We start from the raw sequence: 12,321 nt of genomic DNA, 5'->3' as shown, positions 1-12,321 counted from the left end.
AAAAAGTAGGCCTAATAAAGAGTCTCTGTCTGGTAGACATGGAAACAGTGCCGTCTAGAGACACAGCATATCAGTTCATTACAGTAAGTCCACTGTTCATATTTATTATTAGCCTGAAGTCATCAGCAACATGAATAGCATTTAAACATTTCCTTTCTCTTATTTTTGGCACTGGGTTTAACTCTTACAGCTTCGTTTCTACGTAGTAATTTACTGCATCGTATTGCTCTGTAGGCCTATAAATTAATTTCTTTATTCATTAAATATATTTTATATAAATTTGTATTCTTATTTCTATTTCCTATTTTATTTTTATTTAATTTCCTTCACTTTTATATAAAGCAGTTTGAATTACCATTTTGTATAAAATGTGGTATATAAATAAACCTGCCTTGCCTATTTTTTATTTAATTCTTAGTAATCAAAGGGGGGGAAATTGGATTTAACCATTAACTCGTTTAAAAAGACTGTCGGACAAAACACTGATATTTGCAGTTAAGAAATAGTTGTTTAAAGGGACTATGTGTAGTTTTTTAGGTATTTTATTATCTAAGATCAATACTTTTATTCATAAATATGTCCTCAATGGTGTACAAATACCTCTGCCAATTATCTGACTTATCCTCGTAAACGAAGAATTTATTATCTTTATATAAATGTGAGGGGTAGGTCCACAGAGGCTTCCATGTCGCTCCGCCATCTTGAAAAACTATAATAGCAGAGAGGGACAAAAAGTACTAGGCCGACGCGTTTCCACAATGCGTTTTCGTTCAGAGCCAGCGTCACGTGACTGAAAGCAGCAGAACCGGACAAGAAGATTTGAGACGCTCGTCACTGCCCCGGCGAGTTTAAAGGGCTGCATTGCACGGTTATTATTCATACTGTAACATTCGTTTGTTCGTTGTGTCAAGTTGCAGTTTGTTTGAAATAACAAACCTGTTCACCCGAAGGAAAAGTTGACGAAGTGCTATTAGAAGATATCCTGTCATAGCTTTTTGGTACATAACAGCTACCGTAGTTGCAACACGCTTTTGAAAAAGCGAGCCGCTGGAGAGCACAATTCGTTTGAATGCAAAATACAATTTCTCCGCTAGATGGGAGAAATTCCTACACAATGTCCCTTTAAAAAAAATAGTAGTACAGGTAAATAATAATAATTTTAAAAAGTACAATTGTACATTGTAGATAAAAGTAAATAAATATAATTTCTGAATCTTTCTGAATGCATGTAATGCCATTTTAACATTTTGTGTAAAACTGTTAATGGAAACACAGTCAGGAAACAATAAGATTTAACGACTTCTCAGTTTATTTGCATTCTGAGCTCTCTTTTCCCCAATAATGTAAAGATCATATATGCTATATGCTAAGCAGTGTTGGGAGTAACGCGTTACAAAAGTAATGCATTACAGTAACATATTACTTTTTGCTGTAACGCAGTAGTGTAAGGCATTACTTATCAATTTTCAGTAATATTTTACTCGGTACATGTTCAGTAAGGCTTGCGTTACAACAGACTTTTAGTTTTAATTGTAAAACAAACAACAACAAAAAACAGCAAGACCGCGAGACATTAACGAATGAAAAATGCAAGTAGGCTAAATTAACTGTTCGTGGTCAGTCAATAGCCGCGTGTGGTGTCCAAGTCTGTAAATAAAGACTAAATGGCAGCGTCTGATATATTTGTATAGCGATTTATTTTTTACAGAAGTGCCGTGAGGTATGATTTCGGCTTCTGTGCTCGCCAGTGGAAAAGCGGCTAATGGTAAAGATGGCATGAAGAAGACTATACATTCGCGAGATGGACGTATGAGCATTAGGCTAATCGTTCTGTGTTTTCTTTCTAAACATTTAGGCTATGTTTATGTGGTATTTTTCATGTTTTCGTCACGCAATCATGTTTTTGATGCGGTGGTGAAGCGTTCATGTAAGGGCGGCGGCGTTGCCGATAAAGCACCTAAAAGCTGTCACAAAGAACCGGCAAAAGCAATGATTATGAATATGTCAAATATAGCAAGGAGACATTTTAATTGTCTATTAATAAAGTCAAGATGAAGTTGACGATGCTGCCTCGCGATCTTCGCAGTAGCCTAGTGAATGCACCAGAGAGAAATGCACATTTCATTTCATAAGCAGAGAGCAGTCTGTTTTCTTTCGTTTTGAATTGTTCTGTTTACAAGTAGACATTTCAATATAGATATATTTTTCAAGTCCGTGAATAGGCTATAGCCTACTTATACGCTGAGTTTCGGTTCATTTATGAGACGCGCTCCAGTTCACGCGCTTAAATCCAGGCAATTGGTTGACGAAACATTGGTTAAAATTAAGATACAATTAATACAAAACGAAATTCACTTTAAAGAAAGGCTTTGTGTGTGTAAGGTCTCTGTGAAAGTTTTAAAGCAGTCTTTTAGTGCCGCTTCAGAGCGGTCGCGTCTGTAGCGGAGAACTGTCACGTCTGTAACATTGTTTTTTCCTCATAAATGGGAACACGGAAAATAAAATAACATGAATATTTTATGTTCTGTGGAGAGCCAACCCTTCTTAATCCGATTTGCGCAGTGTAATTCACAGAATAAAAAAATAAAAAAAATAATCGTTGCCTCCTAAAAGTTAAAGATTTTTTTGTCACGCATGACTGTCTATTTCCATAATATTAAATATAAAACGCATGTGTGGACTGATATTTTTCTAATGTCTGGACTCCTTTCAGGGAGGAGCCTATGGATAAACAGACGTTTCAATATTTTGGTATTAATGCATTTTCTGAGAATTTATATTTCAAGTTTTGACTGCAAATGTCATGTCCATAACGCTGGAATTCCCAAATTTTAAATAATTTATCCTCAACTAGTTTTGTGGTGTAGGTCTACGTATTTTATAATGTTAAGTTAACTTCAGATAATACTAATAGTAATTTAAAGATGTGGTAGCATTGGATCTGGACGGTATGGATAACGCTGGGAGTTGGAAGGGGTGTGTCGCCATTCTGCAGGTTCGTGGATCTGAGTGTCGCGTTTCGGTTTCATAGGATATGGCATATCCTTACAGCCTTATTTTAGAATGTTAAGTTCTACTCCTGTATTGTTATTTTGGTGAAAGTAACTCAAAAGTAATACAGGAGTAATGTAACGCATTACAATTCTGAGACAGTAATATTGTGAGGTAATGAATTACTTTTAAATAACAGTAACAAGTAATATATAATGTATTACAGTTTGGAAGTAACTTGCACAACACTGATGCTAAGACTATAATTTAAACTGAACATAAATTATTTTAAAACAGGGAAGGAGACTTGAAAATAAAAGCACAAACCTGAACAAAAATCAAACAAAAATCAAACAAAAATTTCCCCAAAACCATCACAGCACATTAACACACTGATAAAAGTTTGTGTCTTAATGTGTTCTATAGAAAGGCACTAACCTCAACTGAATCGGTATTGACAGTGATAGATAAATTAAAACTTTATATTCAAAAAAGGTATATTTATACCAGTTTATTGTTTAATACTTACATTTTAATAAACAATGAGCAGCTCTCGTATTTACTGTCAAATCAATTTATTCTCAAATATTTTCCATCTCATCTGAAACAATACTTTTCATAAGAATTGTTGTTTTAAAAAAAAAAACCCTGTTGGTGTTTGAACTGTGTAGGAAAAAAATTAGTAAATCCCATTTCAATACATTTTTGAAAGCCACTCCGCTTCAGAAATTTTCATTTTGTTATTACTCTCATTTAGTATAACAACCAACTTTCCATTTAAAACTGCGAGACTTACAGTGGTAACCTCAGTCTTGAAGACTGTTGAGCTCAGTTTGACCAGCTGTCCTGAGGAGAAACATCTGAGGAGGAATATTTGCCTCATAACCTTCATAAACGTGTGTTTAATGGAAATCGAGAGATTATAGTTAAGCACAATGAACAGTTATAACTTACCTCAAGGCTCCAGATAAGGAAGTTCACCTTAACTACTTGCATTAACTTAACTTACAACTAAGTACAATCAAGGAGGATTTCAGAATAAATGAACATTATGTAAACTGGAGGGAGTTTGTCAGCCGGCCAATCTAAAGGATTTATGAGATAGTGGATAACTTGTAGAGCGTCTGACTGCATTATCAACACAAGGAAGACACAGGTGCAATACAATTACTTTTTTATTAACAAGACAATAGTGACTAACAGAACTAAATTAAAACCAGGTAAAGAAATAAAGTGCATTAGATTCATAGAATGTAAGTGATTAAGTTGTTGCTATGTTGAGTTATTTGATGAAAAGAAAAACTGGTGAAGATGAAGAACCTTATTCTGCTTTAAACAAATAAACAAGATTATTTGTTATTAAATGAATCAGCTATACAAAATCTAAATGTAAGTTTTTAAAAATAATAACATACTAATAATATACACTAATGCCAAGGTCTCTAGAAAGAGGTTTGGTTAAAGTGCAGCATTTTTTATAGATTTACTTGGATTTTAATCTAAACAATCGTTATGTTTGAATCAGGATAATCGGGTTTACTGACGAAGTGTTGTGTAGATGCTTCTCAGAGTTTTCTGTAGGTGATTATTTTCATTGAAAACTGCTTGTAACTGACCAAGTTCATTTGTTTCAGCTCAGTGGATGATTGACAGGCAAGTAGGCGGGACTTCACTTCAGTCTGGGATGCATTGAATGCTACTGTTAATGCTATAAGCGGATAAACACGTGTTAATGGAGATCATTAACTTAAGAATTGCACTGTCTTGTACACAGTTTTACAAACGGGTAATGGACATAGGCCTACTGCAACCTGCATAAGATAAATGAGTTACCTCTGTGTGTGTTTTGTACTGCTTCACCATTAGCATAGCGTGCTAGCGATATTAGCACATATTTCAATGTAGTTGAAATAAACCATCTGACGTTGCTGATTGTTGTGTTTGGTATGTGTTAATGTTGTCAGCTAGTTTAAAACTCAAACGCATGAGAGGTAAAAGAGCCTCGGAATAAGTAAAGTGATAAAACCGTCATTTATTCGTTAGAAGTTTGTTTACATAATCTCTTCTTAGATCAAGCATTGGAATAAGATTTTTTTGAGGAGAACTCCCAACAGAGAGACTACACCACCAACTACAGTAAGTATTTAGTCAATATTACCCACTGTTTCTAAAACCTACACTGGGATTAATATATATAGTATTAAGTATGATTCTCATCATCAAAGTAAGACATTTACTGATAGAAAGTCTGAGTAACTTTTTGTCCTTTTGTATTTCTTCTTCTGAAGTGACACACTGAAAGGTTATTCATGTAACCTTCATCAGTCCTTTATTTAAATCACTGGAAAATATTAAGGGAAAGACCCTCAGACATGTCATAACATGGTGATAACAAATTATGAAATATCATAACATTAATGGGCTACAGGTAAAATGATATGATGGTTTGATTTTGGTGTACCAATTGGCTTTTTTTTTGTGCTTCCCTTACTATGATACACATTTTTCTGATGGGATTGCCATGCTTTAAGTGTATGTTTACATTTTTAATTATGTAATAACCAACAGTCTCAAAGATGACAGTACTCTGTTCATGTTGTGTGGATGTTATTATAATGGCAAATGTTTGTACAATTAAAAATCCATTTTAAGATTGTTTAAAGGAATGGTAATTTTTTTTTTAAAATCCTGCTTTTTAACGACTTTTCAGTGAATAATTTCTTGTTTCCCCGCCAGATTCACCAGGGATCCAGCCGATTACTGGCAATTTGGTGGAGGATTTTCTTTAGCTGCTACATTGTGCTGTCATTTATGATATGGATTCATTGACCTTTTGTGACATTTTTTGATTTTACTCAATGTAATAAAAATTTGCTTAATTTTATTTAATTAGTACAATTTATAGTTTATTCTGAATTAAATCAGTGTAATATTTTTCCACAAATATTATCAGAAATATATGGAGCCCCCAGGGGTCAGGCGAAAATTGTTGAAACAATATAAACCTGCATTGAAAGATATAAGCTAAAGAACAACAGACCACAACCTTCTCAGCTCAACACCACAATTTGTTGATTTCTTCGTCTGTTTCAAAGCTGAAATCATGACCTTATGATGATAGTAACGTCACTGACACATGGAGCAACATCATTTACATGTTTTCAATTCCAGCTTGCAGTTCTAAAGAGTTTGCAATCATTCAAGTCACAATCAAGTCAGGACATGGTATATGAGGTACTAGAATGTCACTCACACGGGTATGTCAAATGGGGATGAGGGTAAAGTTTACAAGGGTTCCAGCACATATAGGCGTTAAAGGAAATGAAATGGTAGATGGTTTGGCAAAACAAGCCAGTAAAAGGGAAGTTGTTGAAATGTCAATTTCAATAAGTAAAGCAGAAGCTAAGGCCCAAATCTGGATGAAACTTATGGAAAAGTGGAAGAGATGTTGGGATGAAGAGGATAAAGGGAGACATTTATACAGCATACAACTAAAGGTTGGGACAAGGAGGATCACTGGAAGGAAATGAAGGGAAGAAAGATTTTTTACTAGATTAAGGGTTGGACACTGTGGGATTGGTCAGTTGAAGATCAAGCCGTGCGGTCATCAAATCTTCTTATTCTGTAGAGTTTTCAATAAACTCTATAAATGTAGAGTTTATTGCATCTACATTTAATCTCTTTCTCATGAAACTAATGAATGAACTAATGCATGTCTCGACACAAAGATACCAGGGCAGAGCCTAGACAGCGCTTTCTTCTGTGTACACATACATTTGCGTGCCGTGAAATACTAATATCATATTAAATAATAATTTACATGGCATCTGCTCTCACAACTTCCCTTTGCCTATATTACGCACACCACCTGTTATATTTAGCTGGCCAACTCTCAAAATATGTGCGCGACAGCGCGGAGAGAATATGCAAATGGTGTGATAAAAAAAAAATCACATAGGCCTTTTTTTTGTAATTAAAGGCCCTTTTGTGGATGCCTTCCTAATCTAACTATTAGTAAAATTAATGAATAATAATCTAGCCGTAAATATAATGACCCACATGATGACCTTTCACCTGACGAACTCGTCCGGGACGATTCCTCACGCTGCACGCGCATTTTTTGATTTTGCGCGGCTACGCGCACTACCAGAGGATATCTTCAACTCTGCGGCTGCTGGTAAGTGGTGTTTTATTCTCAGCGAAGTGATTTTGATGTTTGTTTACTTATTATTATTATTATTTTACAAGAACGACGTGAAGAGCATGCTGAGATGTTGTTTATATTGCTATGTGTAGGCTGTAGAAGTAACGTTAGCTTGCTGTTTGAGGGAGAAAAGTTTCACGGGCGTCGAGGGGTCTGGTCTTTTTATGTTATTTGACTAAAAACTATTATTTTTACTTTAAACTATTATTATTATTATTATTACAGTATTTATTTAAAAAACGTATAGTGCCATAAAAAATATCATCACAAATCTGGTAAGAGTTTAGGCTTATTGTCACATACCGTTAGCTTACAAATATCTTATGTTTTGTGTGCAGAAGCCTCCGCTTGTGAAGCGTCTCCCCTAGTACTATTATATAGGCTACTATTATTATATTATTATATTATAGCAGCCTGGGTTACAGCAGGTCAGTGAGCTAGTGAAGGTTCCAAACACTGTCAGCAATCTTTACATCTTGTCATGGTCACATAAAAATGATTTAATCAGCTAATATATCTCTATATGTTTGTTTTAATGTCTACAGTCTCAGATCAGCTCCAGCAGTATCAGTAGCAGCAGCAGTAACAACAACAGCAAAGGCAGCAAACTCACTTAAGGACTTTAGTAAGAATGTACCAGAACAGGTATCACATTAATGTTAAAAATCTTGTAAAGTATTAATTGCTGTTTCTGTTTGCTTTGTTTTTATTTTCATTGTATAAATGTAACTCTTGTATTTGTGTAAATCAGTTTATGCCATGAAAATAGCCATAGATGCTGATATGGCATTAAATAAAACTATACTATACGAAACATGGGCCACGTTGATTTTGTCCTACACAGTTTACTATAACAGCTGTTCTTTATTATTCTGTATAACAGAGAAGAAAAAGCCATCAGGTTGGGACAACTTAAGATACTTCAGTTTCTAATCCCAGAGTTATTAATAGGTGCACACTGCACATTCATAATTTTTTTTAACTTTTAAACGTAAAATTTGTCTTTTCTGTTCTGTTTCTTTTTCAAAACTGCATCAATGCATTTGCTACTGTATCAATACAGAATCATCCGTATTGATATATTACTGTATTGATATTTTGAGCACAGCCCTATTTAAAGCCTTGTTCCGCATGTGCCCCCTTTTATACTTTGAGCACCTGCCCCTCCAGAGGTCTCTGCACGGCCCTGGTCTATTTAGAAGCTGAAAAGACTAGTTTGATACAAAGAATAATGAAAAACAAAGTCTTTATTGTCATTGATTGTATTGTGTGAAATACAATGAAGTTAGGAAACTCTTTCTCTGCACACACACCACCATATTGATAATGATGACATATATGCTTATTAAATACACAAATAAACCTTACAATGAACAAAACATTAGAATGACACAGTTGGTGTAGGAATATTTATTGAGCACCAGATGGTGAAGGAGAGCACTGTGTCAAAAGCTTGGAAGCACCAATGCAGTTTGTTGTAAAAGCCTTGTTCAGCACATCCCTAACTTAACCAAGGCAAACATGAGGGCTTAAATATACAAGGACTACTAATGACAAGACAAGGGACATGTGCACAATAATCAACGCAATTACCCAATGACAACATATGACACATGACAAGGGGAGTACATGCATGATCACATGACTTACAAGGCATGAGGCTTGTTCGGCTTTAACCGTGTGATGTAGGGATGAGTCCAACTTGTTCTCACTTGTTGTAAACTTTGTTCTTTGATGTCACATAATCACATAATTGTACATTCCCCCAGAAAACAAGACATACAATTTTATGGTATTTTACTCATCTTGTAAATGCATCTTGATTTAAGAATTTTTAGATATTTGGACTGGAAACAAGACAAAAATACTAAGTAAGACAAACATTTTTGCAGTGCATAAACCAATCGGTCTTTGCAATGCCAGTTCAAGTCGAACAAGCCTATGAACATCACACAAAACCACATGATATCTGCAGTGTGAAGAAGCCATGAACCTTTTTACCTATACCGCAACAGCTGGAAACAGGAAACCCAAAAACACATGTTCACAGTTTATGCAAAAGGATTTAAACTAGAAAAACATCAAGCACTTGACATACTTTATCTCACTCACATCACATGTACAAAAGCAAAATAAGATTTACGTCCCAGGAAACACAACAGATTATTAAATGCTGTAATGTAATGTTGACGAATGGAACCCTAGAGTAAAGTGTTACCATTTTTCTTATTTAAAAATTTACTGAAAGATTTTAAATTCAATCTCTGTACAGAAGATCTTGATCTGAATCAGGGCCGTTTCATTTGAAGAAAAAAAATTCATTATCAAAAAACTGGAGAAAATAATCTATCTTACAAACATAAAAAACTAAAATTATGACATAAATCAGTGTTTTTCTAAAGTAACACTGTGTGATGTTCATAGTTAACCACAAGGTGGCAGTGTAATGCTTAAGTGTTGAAGTGCGACTGAGAAAGAATAAGAAGCAGTGTGTGGAGTTCAGTTGAACATGTGTTGAATAAAAAAGCCTCGAAGGAATTACTCTGGTCTTGTGCTTCATACTACAAAACACTACAAATTGGCGACGATGGTTTCTGTGCCTACGCCTGCATCTTTTCTGCCATGCAGTGGAGAGCCAGCGATTCCTTTTGTTACCTGGCGGAAAATGTTCGAAAATTACTTGCTTGCTATTAATGCTACAGGAGACTCATGGCCTGATGCCAGGAAACGTGCTATTCTACTACACAGCTTGGGTACTGAAGGCCAGAGGCTGTTTTACACGTTGCCTAATACTGGAACTACATTTGCAGAGGCAATGACAGCATTGGAGGATCATTTTGTTCCGAAGGTGAATGTTGTGGTCGCTCGACATCGCTTTCGCCAGCGTTCTCAACGCGCTGACGAGACCATTTCACAGTTCCTGTCTGCTTTGCGGGAATTATCTTCATCATGTGCTTATGGTGCTCTGGAGAGTGAAATGTTGCGCGATCAGCTGGTCGAACGATCGTATGCCCCAGCAGTGCGAGACAGACTCCTGCTGGAACCAACACTGACCCTGGACACGGCTATTGTTATTGCGTGTCAGGTGGAACAAGCGCTCTCGAATTCTGACATGGTCACGGCACAAAGTTCAGTTCAGGCCGTGGCTTCTAAACCCTTTCATCGGAAGAAGCGTGCTGAACATTCTAACAGAGCAAAACCTGTGGCTGATACTACACGGCGGGTGAGTCGCGCATGTTACCGTTGCGGAGCTACAAATCATCTGGCTAATGCTGCCGATTGCCCAGCCGCTCGAGCCAAATGCCGTACTTGTGGTAAGACCGGACATTTTTCTAAAGTATGCCGTTCTTCTAAGGATGTTCGGGAAGTGGTCCCTGAAGTGGTCGTTCTTTTGACTGAAACAGTGAATACTTTTACAGACAAACTTTTATGCAATGTTCATGTTACGACGCCAAATGGTGCTTCCGTTGAGACTGAATTAGTCGTGGATACGGGCTCTTCGGTATCAATCCTGCCTGCAGTCGTGTACAAACGACACTTTTCGGATTGTTCTCTTACCGCTCCTAAAGTGAAACTGGTCACGTACTTGAAAGAAGATATTCCTGTGCTAGGATGCTTACATGCGGACGTCTCACTGAATAAAAAGGTAACCACTGCTTGTTTTTACGTTGTGAAAGGTGGCTCTGCTTTGATGGGCATGGACTTAATTCGAGCTTTGAACTGTTCTTTTCATTTTGGTACTGTTACTGCGCCTGACGAACTACATGCAGTTGTTGGTGAAACTATTCCTGCTCCAGTTACTTCTGTGGGGAGCGTGAAAGGGTTTGTTCATAAGCCTACAGTTAAACCTGATGCTACTCCAGTTCGACAGAAGCTTCGTCGACTTCCATTCTCTGTGCGACAAGCTGTTTCTGCAGAACTCGACTCGTTATTGCAAAATGGCATAATTGAGAAAATCGATTCTTCCCCGTGGATTTCACCTATTGTTGTCACCACGAAGAAAGGAGGTAAAATACGTCTCTGTGTTGATCTGCGTGAGCCAAAAAAGGCCCTGATTGTTGACAGCCATCCTCTGCCACATATAGATGAACTTTTGAGTGAACTAAGCGGCTCATCAGTGTTCACTACAATTGATTTAGCGGCTGCTTACCATCAGCTTACCTTACACGAGGACTGCCGGGACATCACAGCTTTTATTACGCATGATGGTCTCTTCAGGTACTGCCGGGTTCCGTACGGCCTTGCTTCCGCGCCATCGGCGTTTCAAAAGATGATGGAAACTGTCCTGAAAGGCATACATGGGGTAAGGAACTACCTGGATGATATCATAGTGTATGGTGCCACCCAGGAAAGTCACGATACGACGCTGCGCTCAGTCATGCAGCGCTTGTCAGACGCAGGACTACAACTGAACCGGGACAAGTGTACGTTCAGCCAGTCATCCTTAAAGTTCCTTGGACACGTTGTTTCCAAACATGGAATTTTCCCAGATGAGGAACACAAGTCTGCGATCATTGAGGCTCCTGCGCCGCACGATGTTGCTTCCTTGCGCTCATTTCTGGGACTGACTTCATGGTACAGCAAGTTTTTGCCGAACTTTGCATCTGTTGCTGAGCCGTTGCGTGCGCTACTTAGAGATACGTCAGATATTAAGTTTGCCTGGACTGTGTCTGCTGAACGCAGCTTCAAAGAGCTGAAAGACCTGCTTTCTGGAAGTCAAGTGCTTGCGTTGTTTGACCCGTCCCTTCCCACTATAGTGTCGACTGACGCTTCTGACTATGGCTTGGGTGGGGTTTTGACACAAATACACCCAGACCGTGTTGAAAGGACTGTAGCGTTTGCTTCCAGAACCCTTACTGCAGCCGAAAGGAAATACTCTACGGTCGAGAAGGAGGCGTTGGCTTGTGTCTGGGCCGTAGAAAAGTGGCGGCCGTATCTGTGGGGTCGACACTTTACGCTCAGAACTGATCATTCTGCGCTCACTACACTGTTGGCAACCAAAGGAATTGGCCGGGCCGGTATGCGGGTCGCCCGGTGGTCGGCACGTTTGCTTTGCTACACATATGATGTCATCTACCGACCTGGACGTCTTAATTGTGCTGCAGATTGTCTGTCCAGGCTGCCAC

The sequence above is a fragment of the Siphateles boraxobius genome, unplaced genomic scaffold, assembly GCF_051911475.1.
Source record: "Siphateles boraxobius isolate OS27281-9 unplaced genomic scaffold, OSU_SipBor_1 81, whole genome shotgun sequence".
In the NCBI taxonomy this organism is placed as follows: domain Eukaryota; kingdom Metazoa; phylum Chordata; class Actinopteri; order Cypriniformes; family Leuciscidae; genus Siphateles; species Siphateles boraxobius.
The sequence above is the reverse complement of the archived record's forward strand: the minus strand, read 5'-3'. Positions refer to the sequence as shown.